This window comes from Canis aureus, chromosome 15 (genome assembly GCF_053574225.1).
Source record: "Canis aureus isolate CA01 chromosome 15, VMU_Caureus_v.1.0, whole genome shotgun sequence".
Classification (NCBI taxonomy): Eukaryota; Metazoa; Chordata; class Mammalia; order Carnivora; family Canidae; genus Canis; species Canis aureus.
In genome coordinates this window covers 14,287,710-14,308,339 of record NC_135625.1, presented here as the reverse complement: position 1 = coordinate 14,308,339, position 20,630 = coordinate 14,287,710, and the positions used below count along the sequence as shown (strand labels likewise).

General features: G+C 38.0%; 1 pseudogene; it reads right to left on the bottom strand.

Annotated features, from left to right (window-relative positions):
* Positions 1 to 16,255: 16,255 nt before the first annotated feature.
* LOC144284140 (DNA (cytosine-5)-methyltransferase 1 pseudogene) lies at positions 16,256 to 18,868 on the bottom strand (annotated as a pseudogene).
* Positions 18,869 to 20,630: the final 1,762 nt, after the last annotated feature.

Genomic DNA, 20,630 nt, shown 5'->3' with positions numbered 1-20,630 from the left:
TCTCTCTCTCTTCCTCTGCCCCTCCCCCTGCTCACACTCTTTCTCTCTCAATAAATGAAATCTTCTTTTTTTAAGTGCTCTTAAATTGTTACACCAAGTGGTTGTAACATTTTACAACGCCAACACCCTTGTATGAGGGTTCTAGTCTTTCCACATCCTTACCAACACTTGCTATTGTCAGTTGTTTTTTTTTTTTTGTTTTGTTTGGTTTGGTTTTGTTTTGTTTTAATTTTAGGCAATTTAGAAGGTGTGGTGTAGTATATTATTGTCAATTTAACTTATATTTGCTTAACGACTACTAATGTTGAATATCTTTTCATGTACTTTTTGCCATCTGTGTATATTCTCTGGTGAAGTATCTGTTCAAATAACGTGCGCTTTTACTTTAGGTTGTTGTGTTATTCTTGATGTGTTAGCATTCTTTATGTAGTTTGGATACAATTCTTTTATTAGACATGTAACTTGGAAATTTTTTTCTCCTAGATGGTGGTTTGCTTTTTCATTTTATTTAACTCTATGTTATAAAAGTTAAAAGAATTAAACTTTTTTATGAAACTTATATTACCAATTTATTCCTTTCATAGATTATTGTATTGTTGTATCTAAGAAATCTTTGCAAACTGAATTTCAAAGATTTTTTTTTTCCTTCTATGCATCCAGAGATCTTTTAGTTCTAGATTTTACACTTGAGTATAGGATCCATTTTAATTTTTATGTCTTGTGCAAGTAGGGAGCAGAGTTTATTCTTCTGCATATGAATATATAAATTTTATAGCAATATTTGTGAAAAACATTGCATTTGAGTCTTTGTAAAAAATCACTCATGTAAAAAAAAAAAAAAAAAAATCACTCATGTATATGCATGGGTCTGTTTTTGGAATTCCTATCTTGTTTCACTGGATACACTTATCTATGTTGATGCCAGTAAGCTACTTCTACATTACTGTAACGTTTCAGATTTCGTAGTCTGAATAGTGTTTTACAGTTTAGTTTTTTTTTAAGAATTGTTTTGGCTAATTCTAATTCTTTTAGCATTTTCATATGAATTATAGAATTACCTTGTCAATTTATACAAAAATCCTGTGGGGATTTTTATTTAGATTGCATTGCATCTATAGATTAGTTTTGGGAGAGTTGACATCCTAACAACATTGAGTTATCCGACTAAAAAAAAAATTGTATATCTCTGTTTTTATTTCGGTATTTTAAATTTATCTCAACAATGTTTTATAGTTTTTTGATGTAGAAGTCATATACCTTTTGTCAGATTAATCCCAAGAATCTCATAATTTGGATGCTACTGTTTCTAAAATTTCAATTTTCAATTGTTCATTGCTAGTATATGGAAATAGTTTTTTTTTCCTATCCTTCAAATTTATTAATCCACTTAATACTTGCAGTAGCTTTTTATAGATGGCACCAGATTTTCTACATAGTCACACATGTACATTAAACATATAAATAAAGATAGTTTTACTTCCTTTTCAATTTCTTTATGTTTCAGTGACTTAATGCACTACCTAAAATGCTCAGTTCAAAGTTAGGCATAGTACTAGAAATTCTTTCTCTTGATCTTAGGAAGTGAGCATAGCTTCTCACCATTAATTATAATGTTATAGATTTATTATAGCTTTCCTTTGTCATGTGGAATAAGTTCCCTTTTATTCCTACTTTGAAGTTTTTATCAGGAATGGGTATTGGATCTTTTCAAAGTCTTTGCTGAGTTTAAGATTATCATGTTGGGTTTTTTTTCAAGTTTGTAAATAGTATTGATTTAGCTTTAAACATAAAACCAAACTAGTGTTCCTGGTCATAATTGTGTGTGTGTGTATGCACGTGTGTGTGTGTTTGGAAAGAGCATGAGAGTGCAGGGGAGTGACAAGGAGGAGTAGAGGGAGAGAGAGAATCTTAAGCAGGCTCCAAGCCCAGTGCAGAGCCTGATGTGGGGCTTGATCTCACGACCCTGAGATTATGACCTCAGCTGAAATCAAGATTTGAAAAAAAAAAAAAAAAAAAGAAATCAAGAGTTGGGGGCTTACCGGACTGAGTCACCACCCAGGTGTCCCCATGATGGATATTTTTAAAAACATTTAATTTTTTTTTTAATTTGCTATATATATATATATATATATATATATATATATATTTTTTTTTTTTTTTTTTTTTTTTTTTTTTTTTAAGAATTTTTACTTCTGTATTCAGGAGGAGTATTGGTGAATAGGTTCCTTTATAATATCTAGTTTTGGACCTATAAAACATATTGGGAGGCATTAATTCCATATTTTTCCACTTAGGTTTTATAGAATCACCATTTGAAATCTTATTATCGGCCCATAAGATTTTTCCTTGAGGAAAAGGTTTTTTAAATTACAAACTCATATTCTGTAACACAGCTCTTCAAGTTTTTTGTTTTTGAAGGAATTTGTCAGTGTCGAGTCATTGGAGTTGAATATATTGGCACACAATTTTTCATAATATTCTCTTTGTTCTCAATTTTTGTAGAACATGATCTGTAGTTACATTTTCCTTACTCTTGGTAGTTGAATCTAATCTTTCCTTTGTTCCTGGCCAGTTTGACTAGAGTTATAACAGATGATTTCTCTAAGAGCCAGTTTGGAACACATGGCTTTTGTTCTATATTTGTAAAAATGTATCTGGTCTGATCATTAATATTTCCTTTTCTCTATTTATTTTGAGTTTGATTTGCTATTTTTCTAGTTGCTTAAAATGAAACTTGAGGTGATGAATTTGGACTTTTTTCTAATATAATTTCATTTTTGGAGTTTCTTCCTATGTATAGCTTCAATGGCACTCCATTTATTGTTACATTTTGTGCTTTCATTTACATTCAGTTCAAAATACTAACTTCGATTTTGCTTTGCCCAAGTATTAGTACTGTTATTTAATTTCTATTTACTTAAGCATTTTCCAGAGCTCTTTAATAATGTGTAATTATTTTGTGGTGAGAGAACATAATTTATATGAATTGAAAACTTTTAATTTATTTATTTTAAATATTTTATTTATTTATTTATTTGCTACAAAGAGAGAGAGAACATGCATAAGCAGGGAGCAGCAGGCAGAAGGAGAGGTAGAAGCGGCTTCTCCACTGAGCAGGGAGCTCCATGGGGGCCTCCAGCCCAGGACCCTGAGATCATGACCTGAGCTGAAGGTAGATGCTTAACTGACTGATCCATGTAGGCACGCTGAATTAAAAACTTTTGAAATTTGAGACTTACATTAAAGTCCAGAATATGGTCTATCTCAATAGATGTTCCATGTGCTTGAAAAGAATGCAGATATTCTGCTGCTGAGTAGATTGCTCTAAAATCATCAATTTGGGCAGGTTAGGTTGAGGTGTTATTGAGATGTTATTGAAGTTTACCGTACAAAGATTTTCTATCTGTCAGTTGTTCAGGGAGTGCTATTAATATTCAACTATAGTTGTGGAAGTATCTGTTTCTCTTTGCAGTTCTATCAGTTTTTTTGTATTGTGTATTTTGAAGATCTGTTATGTACATAAAGTTTAGGATTTTTACATTTGGATGAATTGACTAATTTATGAAAAGACCGACCTTTTGGGTTATATTCTTCTGGAATCTACTTTGCTTATTTATGTAGTTATAGCAGGTTGATTTTGATCAGTTTTGATCAGGTTGATCAGGTTGATTTTGATGAGTTTAGAATGGTTTATCATGTCTGTCCTTTGACTTTTTACCTACTTAGATACTAATACTGAGACTGTTTTTTTTTTTTTTTTTCCCAAGCAGGAAAAAGTTATGACATGTCTTTTTATCTAATCTAACAAGCTCTGTCTTTTCATTGTAGTGCTCATCATTTACATGTATTATGATTGACAAGGTTGACCTGGTCTATCTGGCTCCATGTGGCTTTTGTAGTGTGTTGAATTTGAAAATGGTGCCTGTGATCTTCATGTCACCACCCTACTTTCCTCCCAGCCCACACTTTCTGCTTCTTGATCCTCTGCCTCCAACCCCAACCTTTCCCCCACATGCACCTTGATAAATAGCATTTGGGAAATGTGAGAAATAACTCCATGTTTTCTGAATGTTCAGTTGGGAGGGACTTGATATCATTAATTAATAGAGAGTATGAATGGGAATTGAGATAAGAAGATAAGGTCAAGTGCCTTTTGAGAAAGTCAAAAGCAAATACCAAGCCGACAGCATAATAAACGGGCCTCTGCCCACCTCATGCCACTAGTCACAACCCCTAATTGTGACAGCTAAAATGTCTCCAGTCATTCCCAAATGTCCCTTGGAGCAAAAACACTCTACTTGAGAACCATTGGATTAGAGTAATAAAGAGGAAAAAATCCCTTTTAATATTCTTAAAGTATATTGCTTCTATTGTTAAAATGAAGACCCTTCCTGAAGTTTCTCTAAGCAGACAAAACCATGAAGCCACTTAAGTCAAATTTTATCTAGCTGTTTTTCATAAATATAAACAAAACGTAGGTTATTTTCTGCAAGTGCCTCTGATAATCACAGAATGAGTCATCTACCTAAAATGGTTTAATTATTTTTAACCAATCCCTCTGCCATCTGGGAAATCCACTGTTAAGAACCAACCACTGTGAAGGGGTAAACGACTTCCTCACTTTTCACTTTATAAGTCCCTCTGTAACTTCATGCTTCTGAGTTTCATGCCAGTTTCAGGTTTGAAGTCTGTTTCAAGTTTGTTCACTAAGTAAAACACTCCTCAAATAAATCTCTTTGCACCTTTATTTACAGTAAGATTTTAAAGTATATATGTTTCTGCAAAATCTTTTAAATTCTTTATTGTCCATAAAGTCTCTTTTCAGAGACTATTCTCTGAATTCTATTCTCCAGTGTATATTTTGTTTCTATTAATGATCTTTAATTTAGTAGAAATTCATACATAATTATCGATACTTGGGACAAAATGACTATACTATTCTTTCCTTATCTGAGCCTCAAATCTGTTCATATTCTTTAAGGATAATGAAAGTGACAGTTATTCCTCAGAATAATTTGGATAGTCATGGAAAATCCCATTTTACATGAGGTACATAAATCGGTTCAAAACATTTTTCTATGTTGCTTTAGTTGAAATGCTCTGATCATTATTAAACATAGAAAGCTCTTCAGAAATACCTGAACCGGGATCCCTGGGTGGCTCAGCGGTTTGGCGCCTGCCTTTGGCCCAGGGCGCGATCCTGGAGACCCAGGATTTAATCCCATGTTGGGCTCCCGGTGCATGGAGCCTGCTTCTCCCTCTGCCTGTGTCTCTGCCTCTCTCTCTCTCTCTCTGTGTGACTGTCATAAATAAATAAAAATTAAAAAAAAAAGAAATACCTGAACCACCTACTATAATTAAAAATGTGGTATATTTCTTAATTTTTAAATGGTGCTAGACAGATTTATAAATGATGATTTCAAATAGGCAATTCCAAATCGATTATGTAATAGAAAACCCTCAATTATAATGTTAATGGTCTAGAAATATATTTATCAATTCATTATAAAATTGGTATTGTAGGAGAGAAAGGTAAAATACATTGTCTTGATTTATAAAACTTAGTAGTAAACTGTTCTTTGGCAGTATAGAGTTTTCTGTTCAAAAATAGCCTAATACCTTGAGATTATTTCAGTGATGTTTTCATATCAGTTTAAATTGTATGTGACATATCATTAATGTAAATATTCCTAACCACTTAAGAAATCTCTCTAGTACTTACATTATTCATCTTTTTCTTTTCCTATGAGGGGTGTGACCAAATATTATAAAATGTCTTTGGTTCTAGGCATTTTTCTATTAACTAAGTTGTCCCGTGAATTGGTATAAAGTTGTTTGTAATAATCTTTTCTTCTTTAAATAATTGCTTGTATCTACTATCTACTTTGTAACAAATCACCCTAAAACTTAGCATCTTAAAATGACCCCCTTATATTCTCAGTTTCTGGAAGTTGGGAATCAGGGCCGGGCTTAGCTTCATCCTCTTAGCATCCATCCTCTTCATCTTCATCTTCATCCTCCTCAGTCATGCTCTTCATCCTCTTTGCCCCTCACATTTAAGGTATCAACCAGGGCAAAGTCCTCTCAAATTTCCACTCAGAAACAACTCACAACGTGTCTCAGTAGTTGTAGGGAGGAGTCAGATCTAGCATCTTTGTTTGCACTGCAGGGCTTTTCTCCAACATGGCAGCTGGTTTCACCCACTTGAGCCAGATATGAAATCAAAAGAGAATCAGCAAGGGAATGTTACAGAGATGTAAATGACACCCATTGTAACTTAATTACATTTGTGACTTTTCAGGAGTGTCATTGTGTTTCGTATCTTACAAACTGGTCACTAGATCCAGCCACACTCAAGAAGGAGTTCTATAAAAGCGTGAATACCAGGGGCACAGATCACTAGGGGCCATCTTAGAAGTTCGCCTACTTCTTTGCCAATGTAATTTTTATGTTTCTCTTGGTTTGGGAGAGACCATGAAGAGCTGAATTTCTCACGGAAACCTTCCATGAGTCTGCCCCTTACTAGTCCTTCATGATTTCCCCCCAATAGCCAAACTACCTAACCAATGGCTGCTAACTCCCAAGAACAATTCTTTCCACTTCTGAGTTTTTTTGAACAACTATGCCCCAAACAGTTGATTTCTCTTGCTAAAAACCATAAAATTCTGTCCTTCTTCCACATAGTTGGGAACTCCTGTAGAGAGGAATATAGGTCTATGTTTAATGCTATGGTTGATTTTTTTTTAAAGATGTTTCATTTATTTATTAGACAAGAGTGTGTGTGTGTGCACGAGCAGGGGGGAGGGGCAGGGAGAGAGGGAGAAGAGACTCCCCACTGAGCAGGAAGCGTCATGTGAGACTCCATCCCAGGACCCTGGGATCATGACCTGAGCCAAAGGCAGCCACTTAGCAGACTAAGCCACTCAGGTACCCTTGTGGTTGGTTTTCTCTCATAGTTTATTTGTACATGGTCTGTCCTTGGTCAGTATTAATCCGTGATTGTCAGTTTTGGTAATACTTTTTAGTTTTGGTGGTCTCTTGTACTTTGTTTCTATTTTATTTTTATTCTTTGTATTTCGTGGGAAACTTTTTTTTTTTTTTAACTTTTTGAGCTGGAGGTTGTCAGATCAAGTCCTATGAGGAGCAGATATCAAGATGGAATTACATGTGTATAATATATCCTGAAGAAATGCTTCAGAAGGTTAAGTGAAAAGAATCAGGATCAAGTGAATTCTTTTCAATTCTTTTCACTTGATCAATTCACTTGATCAATTCTTTTCATTTGAAAGAATCTGAGCCCTCAGACCACAATGTGGATGTGGCACCTGTGAAATGAGAGTGGGCAAGAAGGAGGATTTGAGAGGAAGAACTTCCAGCCGAAGTACAGCTCTAACAAAATCTCAGGCAGGACAGTAGGTTGCCCAATAAAGAAGTCTCCTATTGAGACAGGATGGTCCAAGTCCTTGTACCACTGCCACAATCAGTTATTGGTTTAATGAAGATCAGGAAAAGTGTGGACTTGAAGTGAACACCGCAGCAGAGACGATCATGGCAAACAAAGCTTTCCATGAGGCACCGTCTCCTTGGCAGGTACCCTCTTCACAGTAGTTATATGTGAAGAGCAGCATGAGTGGTACACCTCCAATGATGCCACAATCCATCCCACACATTTTCAATATGCATTGCCCCCTTATTTCCCAGAGGCCCTTTTTCCTGAGGAAAATACTAGAGTTTGGATGGAGGACCTAAGCCCCATCACTGCAGCTGGTCATGAAGAAGTGTCTCTTTCTTCTATCCTGCATTTTACATGGCTTCACCCTCCTTGATCACCTCTGGAGTTATTGATGGCTTACTTGATGATCTGACCTAAATTCTCATTCATAAAGAAAATGAGAAGGCCTTAGAAATGATACCGTTCTCAGACCCGGACTGTTGCATGGTCCATTCCCTGTAGAATTGAACTAGTGAGCACCAAGCAGCGTTAAAATGGATTTCCTGAGACACACAGGCATCTCTCCTTGCCTCCACGGTGTCAAAGCTGCACTACCTTCTGCTGATGAGACTAAATTACCCCCGCCAGTCGCTGTGGGGCTAAGCTGCCTGTGCAGGATGAAGGGGAGCACTGAAGTAAGTGGGTAGAGCTTCAGGACTGACATCTGTGAGATGAGAGGGGAAGGAAGCAGGACTGGGCAGGATTTGTCTCAGGCCCGGAAATGGAGAGAGTTCCAAAGTCACGATTGCCTGTTAGAGTTGCTTCTTGCTGTGAAGGAATGAGCTGGGAAGGGATGGCCAGCGCTCGTGCCCCTGCTGTGTTCAGTCATTGTCTGTGAGATCGTGGGGATAATATACCCTTGGCATAACACAATGGATGTGACAGATCCAACATCACAGTATCTGCAGTCTGTCCAGCAACTCCCCCCTCCCTGCAGATTCGTGTGAAGAAGATCAGAACTGCACAATCCAACGCCACCTGAGGTTCACATCCATCAGGTGTCGTGTTTGTTCTTCTTAAGCAGGGGCCTTTATGGTGTTCATCTACCCCTATGTACTTGGTTGGTTGCATCTCCTCCATTTTGAAAGATAGTTTTTTTTTTTTTTTTAATTATTCTTCATGTGTATTTTCTAATATTAAGACATCTCTAAATATTTAGAAGAATTTATATTTGTACTAAAAGTTTTATTTCTCTAGGATTCATTTCTAAATTACATATATATATACATATATATAATTTTTAAGATTTAATTTATTCATTTATTCATGAGAGACACACAGACACACACAGAGGCAGAGACATAGGCAGAGGGAGAAGCAGGCTCCATGCAGGGAGCCCAATGTGGGACTCGATCCTGGGACTCCAGGATCATGCCCTGGGCCAAAGGCAGACGCTCAATCGCTGAGCTGCCCAGGCATCCTTAAATTACATTAATTAATTATTTTATACATATATATATATATATAAGAGAATATATTCAATATGATTCTGATTGTTGAATATGTATAGGGACTTGAGTGTTAAATATATGCGAGAAAATTACTTTTACTTGTGTTTTTTTTTTTAAATGAATTGTTGGCTTTACATTCTGTACATAGGATACACAAGCTGTTAATTTTATTCTTGAAACTCATATACTTAATTTTTTTTTCTTTTTGATCTCTCAATTGTTGAAGGACTTGCCCTTAATTCTTCCCTAGGAAGAGGATTTAAAGGTCTTCTGTTAAATTTATTAACTTCAAATTACATAAAACCTGAACCATCATGTTACATATGTAAAAGCTCTAAAGTATTCTGTTTATAGGGTGAACTAAACATTTTAATACTATGTAAAGATAGTAATGTCTCCTAGTAATAATTCTTTATTTGAATGCATTTTGTCTAACATTGCCATATTTAGATTATTTTTTTAAACCAGCTTTTGTAGTTCTTACAGTTAGGATGTATTGGTGGTAAATTTGCTCATGTTAAATTTTCAGTATGAAAAATTATTTTCTCTCAGTGCTTTAAAGATATTTTTTCACTGTCTGCTACCTTCAACTTCTGCTGTTTGGAAATTAGTTCTCTTTGTTTGTTGTAGTTTGCTTCCTGTTGCTTTTATCTTCTCTTTGTCTTAATTGTAGAACAATTTCATGATAACATAGCTAGTTGTAGGTTTATTTCTATCGTGTATGGCACCTGGGTAGCTTTTGAAACTAATGGATTCTAGGAAATACTTTGAGATTTAATCAAATATACTGTCTTTTGTTATCTAATCTACTACCATCTTCTGGAACTCTGACGTCACACTTTTAGTTGTAGTTTAATCTTACTGAATTCTCCTATTTTAGGTATCTATTAAATGCATTCTGAGTAACATCTTCAATTGTATTTTTGACTTAACTACTGCTCTCTATGATAGTACCTACCTAATCTAATGTTTAAACCATTACATACTAACTTCAACTTGACACTCACAAAAACCACACATACCCCTACTACTTCTAGAAAATTTCCTGAAATTATATTTGCTTGATTTTAAAATGCTTTGTCTTTTGATAGCTTATTTTTCCTTAGTCATTGTTTTTTATCTTTTATATTAAAAATGAATTAAAACTTATTTTACATTATATTTTATATACATCCAAAATCTTTGGTCTTTGTTTAAGTCTAATTATGGGAGTTATTTCTGATGACAGATTTTGAGGACTTATTTCCTACTCACTGATTTAATGCTTGCTTTTATATTTCTCAGCTCATGTTCATATTTTTAATTTTGTCTTTGGAAACTATTTGAGTCCTGACTTGAGGGCGCTTTTATTCCAGAAATGTGTTTACTGTGTGTTCTATTAACTGTTGACAGTATTACCAACACAAGAAACTTAAAATTTTCTTGATGTTTATAAGCCTAACAGTATTTTAAATTCAAATACAAAATTCACATGAGAGATGGTTTAAAATTTTCAGGTGAGCATTAATTTTTTTTTAACTTTAATCCATAGCCAGTCCTGGTGACTGTTTGTTGTTTGTTCATTTGGGACATATTCCTGTTTCCTCACTTTCTCTAAATCTGCTTCTATGGTTAGGAAAGGCACTACATCTCCTGCCCTTGGAAGTAGAGGCCTTGTGAAGAAGAGGTTCTGCAGTGCCTTGTAGTGCAATGTCCCCTGTTCACCAGAACCTGGGGCATCAGAGGTGTCTCCTATGTGTGTTGCACACACCCTACTGTTGAGGCTGAACCATGTTTGCCTTTAATGCAGTCATTGGTGGTGGCTGTCTGTATAATTGGGTAGGGTTTGGTCACTGTGCTGTCAGTGGGCCAGTTTTGGGTGACTTGAGTTTGAACTGAGTCAGACCAGGCATAGCTGGGGTCACACCAATCACTGGTTACTCTCTATTGTTCCCTGAGGGACTTTCATTGGTGGTTGGAGCCTGTAGTCAGACCAGATGTCTACTTCCAGCTGACTACTGGGACCATAGTGGATCTGGTCTATCTGATTATCTTCCCCTCTTCCCAGGGCAGCAGTCACTTGGTCACTTGGGAGTGATGCTGGCCACTGTAGGGGATGCTTGCATGATGCCATACTTATAGAGCTGCTTTGGATGAACTTCTGCCAAGAGTGTGTTTGCAGGAGAATGCAAAATGGATATGTGCTGTTAGCAAGTTTTGCACTGCTGTGGAGGAGACCTGAAGTACCTCGGAAACTTTTGTGGGTGGGAGGTCTGTAGGAGAAAGCAGGGGTGGGTTTTAAGGTGTTAATTTTTTTGTGTGTGGATCTGCTGGATAGGGGAGAACCTGTAGCCATTTTGGAGAACTGCCAAGGGTGGCTTTGACAGGAGACCTCAGGAGTAAGCTAGGGCAGGTGATGGGGCACTGTTAGCCAGCTGGGTGGAGAATGTTCATGCTAGTTCCTGCAGGTGTTTATACATCTAGGCTGGAAAGTTGGGGAGGGAAATAGGCCATGTCAGCCCTCTTATTCTTGCAGAATTTTCTAAAGATCTCTCCAGCACATGTTGGGAGATTAGTAAATAGATCTTCCTGTATATATACCTCATATATTTTATAATCTGTGGCTTCTATGTTGTATCTCAGTGGGGTTGTTTGTTATGCTGTCTCTCTAAGGGTGGAGGCTCTGTTTCCTATTGCCCTCTGACTTTCCCAGAGCCTAGCTGCTAATTTTTAAAGTTCCAGGTGTTAAATACCACTGATTATAAAAACAAAACAAAACAAAACAAAAAACCCCAACCTGGCAACGTTACGCCCCTTTGGTTTTCAAAGCCAAATATTGCAGGGATTTGTCTTCCGGTGCCTTGGAAACTTTGGGGTGCCTGCGATGGAGTCTGCTCCTCTCTGTCCCTATGGTCTCTCCCTCCCAAGACAGTCTGGTCAGTTTGTTCCCTACCTGCCTCTTTGCCCTTCCTACCATTTTCTATGTGGCCTCTTCTCTATGATGAACTAGGGAGTCTGTTCTACCAATCTTCAGGTAATTTTCTAGGTTATTTACACTGATGTGAGTGCTAACTAGATGTATTTGTGGGAGGAGGTGAGCTTAGGATTCTCCTACTCCACTATCTTCCTCAGAAGTCCCCTAGGATTTTAGAACAAAAATTTATCAACTCTACATAACCTTTTAGCTACTGTCCCAGTTTTCTGCTTCTTTTCACAGTAAACCTTATTTTTTAATTGTCTTGATAAGGATCTATTTTGGCATCTCCCCCCGCCCCCCTTTCAGGTCCATCCAAAATACCAGGTAAGTTGCCATGAACTTCACTCCCTGGACACTGTTTTGCCAAATGACAGCAAGTATATTGTGATATATAACAAAAATATCCTTGTCTTAGTTTGCTTAAACCCTTGTTTGATAGCTCCTTCCTAATTGGGATTACTGTTTTGGTTTCTGTAACACCAGCCAGCTCAAGTTTTTATTTGTACATACAATTTATAAGACTAATTAAGTGTTAGGTACTGTTCTAAGTGCTGAAGAGATGCCAAGGAACAAAATACGTGCACAAATACATATACACACGTGTATGTGCACTTAAATAAGTAAATTTTTTACCATGTTAACCATTTTAAGTCTACAGTTCAATGGAATTAAATACATTCATAATGTGCTACCATCACCACTATCTCCAGAATTATTTTTTCAACTTGAAAACTCAAATTCTATACCCATTAGACAATAACTTCTCGGTCTCTTCTCCAGCCCCAGGCAACCACCATTCTCCTTTCTGTCTCTGTGGTTTAGCCTATTTTAAGTACCTCATAGAATTGGAACCATGCAGTATTTATCTTTCTCTGACAGGCCTCTATTACTTAGCATAATGTCTTCAGGTTCATCCATGTTATAGCATATGTCAGAATGTCCTTTCTGTTTAAGGCTAATATTCCTTGCTGGTGATACCTTATTGTAGTTTTGGTTTGCATTTCCATAGTGATGAATGAATTGAGCACCTTTTCATGTATTTATTGGCCATTTGTATTTGTCCTTTGGAGAAATGTCTATTCGAGTCCTTTACCAATTTTTAAATTGGGTTGTCTATCACTGTTGAGTTTTAGGAATTCTCTATATTTGAGTGTTCATCCTTTATCAGACATGTGATTTACAAACACTTTCTCCCATTCTGTGTATTGTGTTTTCATTCCATTGATAGAAAAAAATGCACAATTAAAAAACAAAATTCACAAAGTCCAATTCCTTCTGTTAATTGCACCGTTAATGTCCAATTCATGAAATCTATGCTAGATCCAGTGTTGTAAAGACTTTTGCCTCTTGTTTTCTCAGAATTTCATAATTATAGGTCTTAAATTTAGGTCTTTGACTCATTTTGAGTTAATTTTTTATATAGTGTTAGGTAAGGGTTCAACTTGATTCTTTTGAATGTGGGTATCCAATTTCCCAGCACTGTGTATTAAAAAGTATCCTCTCACCATTGAAAGGTCTTGGCATCTTTGTCAAAAACCATTTGACAATATATGCAAAGATTTATTGCTGTGTTTTCTATTCCATTGCTCTCCAGGTCTTTCTTCCTGTACCACATTGTTTTGGTAACAGTATCTTTGTGCTGTGCATGGCCCCCTGGGCCAGGTCTGAAAGGTGGAGAATGGGGAGATGCTACCTTATTAAGACCAAAGTTGACCAAAATTAGCTGCAATTTGCTGTGCAAACTTCCTCTAGGAGTTGCAAGCCTTGAGTAGCCTGCAGAGTTCCAAAATAGTTGCAGGTGTCAGATGTTGCCAGTGTAATTGTTTTCTGACAGAGGAGACAGATTCCTGGTGCTTCCTACTGACCAGCTTCTCAGAATCTGTGTTTGTGAGTTAGAGAGTATGGAGATGGCATGACTGTTTCCTTCCACCAGCATTTAGTTTTGTGTGAAAGTAATGCTAGGGAATTGAATTTAATCAAGACTTTACTCCATGCAGATAAAATGTATCAAGTGAGGGCTACAGCACATGAGGGCGTTTTTTGTTGTTGTTGTTGTTGTTGTTGTTGTTGTTGTTGTTTTAAATCTGTTTATTTGAGTGGAAGAGGAGAGGATATGGAGGAAAGAGAGGCAGAGAGACTGGGGGTGAGGGGAGAGGGAGAGGGAGAGGGAGAGGGAGAGGGAGAGGGAAACTCAAACAGACTTCACACTGACCTTGAAGCCTGAGCAGGGCTTGATCTCACTGCCCTGAAATCACGACCTGAGCCAAAACTAAGAGTCCGGTGCCAACCAGGTGCCCCATTGAGGGCATATTCTAATCAATTTTTTATTACTTCAGTATCCATTCTTCTGAGGTTCTTTCTACTTTTCTTCTTCACCTCTAATTATTGGCACAGCTTGAAGCTTGGTCCTGGAACTCTTCTATTCCCTGTTTTAATTCTGTCAATAAACAATGTCTTCCAATCGCATGTTTGAAATACCATCACTGATGCATCTAAAGAAATTTAGTTGTCCCCATTCATTTCTTGAAAAAAAACAAAGCAGTTTCTATTTAATTGTTACTCAAATCAATTGGCCTCTGAGCTCCTTGACAACTTAAACACTGAATTCTCTTCCATTCCATTTTAGCCATTCACTCTTACACTCTCACTCAGACCATGTCATTATTACCAATAACTGAAAAGTCAATATCCTAGTTTCAAGTATCCTACGATCTTAGTAAACACTTAAAAAATTTTATAATTATTTTAGATTTATAGAAGAATTTAAAAGATAGTACAGAGTTTTCAGATTATCTCAAACTCTGTTCCAACATGATTAACATCTTCTATTAGGATGGCATATTTGTTATAATTAATAAGACAATATTTGCACATTATTAAATAAAGGCCATACATAATCTATATGTCTTAGGTCTTTTTGAAGATTGTATTTATTTATTTTTGAGAAGGAGAAAGAGAGCACAAGTAGGGGGAGGGGCAAATGGAGAGGGAGAGAGAGAGTCTCAAGCAGAGAGATCATGGCCTGAGCTAAAATGAAGAGTCTGATGCTTAACTGACTAAGCCATCCTGGCATCCCATATATCTTTAGTTTTTATCTAATATATATTTTTTTATTCATGGACCCCATTCCGCCTGTGACCTTACATTTAGTAGTCATAGCTCGTTAGTTCTCTTATTTCTTGATTACTGCCTTTTCTCATTATCTCATCATATCTGCAGAAACAACTTCAACCTTAACAAGACCAAAACTCCATTGATTATACCAGCCGTTCTCTATTCCATCCGCTCTTTTATCTTTTATTTCTGATCTGCATTAAACTTCATGGTAAATCATGACAATAACATCTTTTTTTATACCTTCAGTTCTCCTGCTGCCTTTATCCTTTGTTGACCAAACCACTACCCAATTATGTTTTCTTCCCTTAGCCTCCACTGAAACTGATTTTTGTTGAAATTGATCAACATGACAACTGACAGTGACTTTCATGTTGCTAAGTATAATGGTGAGTTTCTCATCACTCACCTTAGTTGGCATACCAAATTGATTCAGTTAACTACCTTCTTCCCTTTACAGCATCTTCTTCAATTACTGTCTATTATCCTTAATGTTTTTAATTTCCTCCTATATCAGTAAACCTGATCTCAAACTACTGGGCATTTTTTTTCTTATCTCTTACTTGGCCTGAAATGCCCCAGGGTTCAGCCTTTGGACCATATCAATTCCTTATCCACTGCTGAATTTTTGCTGTCTTGTGGTTTCAAATAGCATCTAAAAACTGCTCCCAAGCCTATATGTTATCATAACAAAAATAAACAAATCTTAAATGAGTCATATTGTGTTATTGTATTTAAAACACATATATTTCTGCCTCTCCCTAGGCAAAATCTAAAATTTTATCAGAAACCTTAATAAAACTTCATAGACTGATTGTCCATTTCTTCCCCGTCTTCATCTCTCACTAATTTTCTTTCTTTTTGTGTCCTTTTTGTGTCAGGACTTTGGCTTAGTGTTTCTCATGCTTGGAAACCTGTTCTCACAGGCATTTTTATAACATGTCCCCACTACAATAATGGCTTAAAATGACTGTGTTTTGCTGCCTTAAAATCAATTTCAGTATCCTCATTAACTTCCTAGTGATTTTTATTAGAGTAAGAAGTGAATCTTCTTAACCCAGAAATCTATGAAATCAAACCCTAGTTATGTTTTCTGCTAAAATGCGTAATGTATACAATAGTGGAACAGGGAAGCATAACTGCATTGAATACTCCCATTAAAAAATGCCAAGGAGGGAATCCCACTGGGCCAATTTTGTGATGTCATCTTATACCGGGCCTCAAATTTTTGAGATTTCTCTATTATTGATTGATTCTGATCTTGATGTTGGTTTCATTAGGCCTCCCATTACTCTTCTTGGTACAGAAGATTTCTTTTATTCAGCCAATTCGATATGGCTCAGGGGCATCCAGGTTACTGCCTTTGACGTAATCAGAGTATTTCCAGTAGTGTTCTGGATATAGATCTTCATCCACAGGCTCCTTCCGTGGGCGTTTCACGGGACTGGACAGCTTGATGTTGAACGTGAAGGCCTCGGGGAGGAGGTACATGCCATCGCCCACTTGATACTGGATGCCGTTGTTGGTGGCTGAGCTGTATAGAACCCGGTTGTCCAGGTCTTCAAGCTGTTCCAGGACCCTTGGAATTTCTTTTTGCCTCATTTCAGCCAGATGGGCACAGCTTACACAGAACTTGTACTTGTTATCCTCCGTTGGCTGGGTTTTCGGAGGGGACTCAAATCTCGCATAGTCTTGATCATAGAGGTAGGTCTTTCCGTCGTCCTCTGTTATCAGAGCCTCAGGATCCATGCCTCCCCCCAAGGCCCAGTTTTCTGATGGAGCTTTATAGACGACCTTCACCTTGCTGTGGATGTATGACAGCTGCATGTCCTCACATTCATCTACCAGGAAAAGCTCCAAGGGGTCTGATGTGGCTCCAAGGACTGTGTCTGTCCCAGCACAGAACCAGTGGGCATGAAACATCTGCCCGTTGCTACTGTCTTCCCACAGCGCAGTGACCCTTGCTAGATACAGCGATTTTGAAGAGTCATCTGGAATAACAGAGACACAGTCTCCCACTTCCAGGGTTTCTGAATCGATGCAAACCTTCTTATAGTAATCCTTCTTCCCATCAGTCTTGACAGCATCTCCAACCCAAGAGATCTGATTCTTGTTCTGTTTCTTTTTCTTCCCCTGGTGCATTTTTTTTGGGTGATGGCATCTCTGGAATATTGTCATCGACTTCTTCATCATCATCTGCCTCCTTCATGGCCATATTGGGGCACCTCCTCTCCTGGCAAGCCTGTTTGCTCTGTCTGCTACCACCAAACCTAACCATATCTTTACAGGCTTTACACTGTCCACATTCGGGCTGTTGACAAACCTCAGAGACGCCACACCGCCGCCCTTTGAAGGCATTCTCCTTGTCTTCTTTGTCATCCTTTTCAATTTGCTCTGCGAAGAAAGTGTCAAAGATCTGGTACACCATCTTGGTAGTGGCGGCTTTAGTGGGGACTTTGTCCTTCTCTTTGGCAGAATGCCTGATGGTCTGACGTCTTTCAGCTCGCCTTTTTCCTAGGGTGATCCCAGCCAACTTGATCAGGTCTCTCATGCAGGGTGTCAGAAAAATGGGCTGCTCATCACTGTCCCCAGCCTCATCATAACTCTCTACTTGTTCTACCACAAACTGGGCATGTCGAAGGAGAGAATCCTCTGTAAATCGATTCTGGTTGAGCACAGAAGGAGGAACGGTGGTCTCAATTTTATTGATCAAGTCCTCATAGGTTGAGTCTGGGTTGCTCTGCAGGAACTCAACCACAATCTTACTTATGTAGATCTTCTCCTGCATCACACTAAACAGTGGTACATACTCTGGGTTGGGATCCATCAGAATGTATTCGGCAAAAGAAGTGCTGAAGCCAATGAGCGCCTTTTCACCTCCATCAAAGCCAGTGTGATATACCATTCATTTATGGGGTCAAGATTTTTGTCATTAACACCACCTTCAAGAGATGGGTCATCATCATATATTGGTTTTGCATAACCGGAAAAGAAGAGTTCAACATTCTTCTCAATGAGGCCAGTGTCGATCGGGCACAGGTGACCACGCTTACAGTACACACTGAAGCAGGTCAGTTTGTGTTGGGGAAGAGCCTCATAACTCTCAAAGCCAGACTCATTAGCATCGAAGATGGAGAGTTTCTCATTTGTCAACAACTGTGGCTCATCCACTGCATCAGGAGGATGCTGTTCATACTTTAGTTCGGCATCATCCAGGTACTGTCCACACTGCACACACCATAGAGGATGGGTCTTGGAGGACACTACTGTTTTGGTTCGAGCCATTTTTTTCTCATTTGGTTCTTTGGATGTAGTTTTGTGCCTCTTCTCTTCCTTTTAATCCTCATCTTTTTCCTCAGAAACTTCTGGTTTTACTCTTTCAGGTTCTTTCTCTTCAGGTCTCCGCTTGGCAGCTAGATCTTTGGGTTGACTTCTGGGTCTCTTTTTGTCCTTCTCGTCTCCATCCATTTCACCCTGCAGTCCAGTTCTTCCTTCTCTGTCTGGCTCCTCCTTAGACTTTGGTTTAGGCGTTGGTTCTTTGGTTTGACTCCTGAGCCTCTTTTCTTCTTTTTCCTCTCTTTCTTCCTCTTCGTCCATGTATATTCCAGGTTGTACTCTCTCCGGTTCTTCTGCAGGGAGTGCTCTGGCACCTTGTTCTCTGGATGTAACTCTCCGTCTCTTTTCCTCCTGGTCATTTTCTTCTTCAAGAGAGTCATCCGATTTCGCTTTGTCAGGCTCTTCCTCAGGCTTCCGTTTGGCAGGGCCCCTTGTGAAATGAGATACGATGGTGGTCTGCCTGGTAGTTTGCCTTGTAATCCCAGGGCTAGATAAAGAAGCTTCAGACTTTGTCTCTCCATCAGAGACATGGGCCAGTTTTTTTTTTTTTTTTCAGTTCTACTATTATTTATTTTTTTAAATATTTTTGAAAAAATATTTTTTTTACAATATTTTCAACTTAAACACTATTCACACTGAACACGTATGGCAGCTTAACCTACTCAAGTATGAAGTTTAAGAAGCCAAAACTGTTCTAGCTTTGTTAAAAGAAAAGTTGTGCTGTAGACTATTGTAGTGATGGTTAACAAAGCAAGGAAAAGCACCACTCAAAGCATGTTACCATTACTTTGTTCAGTTGGATTGTGGTGGGTCAAATGTTACACTTCACAAAGGCATAGCTATGATGCAGTGACTGCTTAGAAGATGCAATTCTCAAATTACATACTTCCTCGGTTGTAACACTAGAAGAATTCACTATGTCTTATGTGATTATATACCATTGAAGCCAGGACTAGTTCTCATCTCATTACTACCTTATAACCTCAGTAACCAGACATACTTATCTATACTGAATTATTATCTGGCTCTGGATCCAGCTCTGGCTCCGGATTCAGCTTCAGCTTCACCTCCGGCTCCAGCTCGGGCTCAGGCTCAGGCTCAAGGACCCCTCTCAGAGGCCTGTGGGGTTGCTATTAATTATATAGCATCTTATGAGCTGAACGTCAGTGATGGTTATTTATCTATGGTCTGTTACTTCGATGAAGACCCGGATGCACCTGTTTATGTCCCCTTTTTCCAAGACGAAGCTGAGGTGAAGAAAGGACATGCAAGGCAGTTCATAAGATACCTGAAGGAGCGTAAGAGTAAAGTCTGCCTTCCAGTGGTTAAGAGGCTTGACAAAGAGTACTGGGGAACAAACGTGCAAGCTATAGTGATGGCTCTGGAGTTGGAAAACGAGTTACACAAGCTCCTGCAAGACCTGCAGAACTTGACTTCTCAGAAGAATGAAACTGATCTCTTAGAATTCCTGAAAAGGTTCGTGGGTAAACGGAAGAGGAACATAAAATATCTGGAATACCAGCATAGCTATCAGAAGGAATTAGAAAGGCTGACTTCGAAGGAAGGCATCTCAGAACAGTTTGGTGAACATCCGAAGGCAACACAGCAAGTCTTCCATCATAGTAGTTCCCAAAAGCAGCTACTTAAAAAATCTGGATCTCTATTTGACAGAAGACTGCTTTACTTTTAATAGTATCCCAATCTTCATTGTCGTACAAGGAAATAAATTGGTTTTGCATTACAAAAAAAAAAAAAAAAAAAAAAACTGGCCTCTTCATGGAGAAGCAAGAATTTTTTAATAGCCTCCATGTCTTTTAATGCAGGCTGGTAGAGTTTAGGTTGATTTAACTTCATAGAAACTTTGAGGTAACCTCTTCATTTTACTGTTTTCATTTTATGTGACAAAAATTAAACCCACAATTTATTCTGTCTCTCTAGATTTAAGTAAAACTTTGACAACATAAAAGGCTTCATGAGACAATGTCTGTAGTCTTCTAGGACACATTAGTCCAATGAAAGAGTATCTATTAGTCTTAATGACCAGGGCCTTGCTGCGATTTCTGTCCTAAGACTATGGGGGGGATCCCTGGGTGGCTCAGTGGTTTAGTGCCTGCCTTTGGCCCAGGGCATGATCCTGAAGTCTTGGGATCAAGTCCCACCTCAGGCTCCCTTCATGGAGCCTGCTTCTCCCTCTGCCTGTGTCTCTGCCTCTCTCTCTCTCTCTTGCTCTCGCTGTCTCTCGCTCTCGCTCTTTGTGTCTCTCATGGATAAATAAAATCTT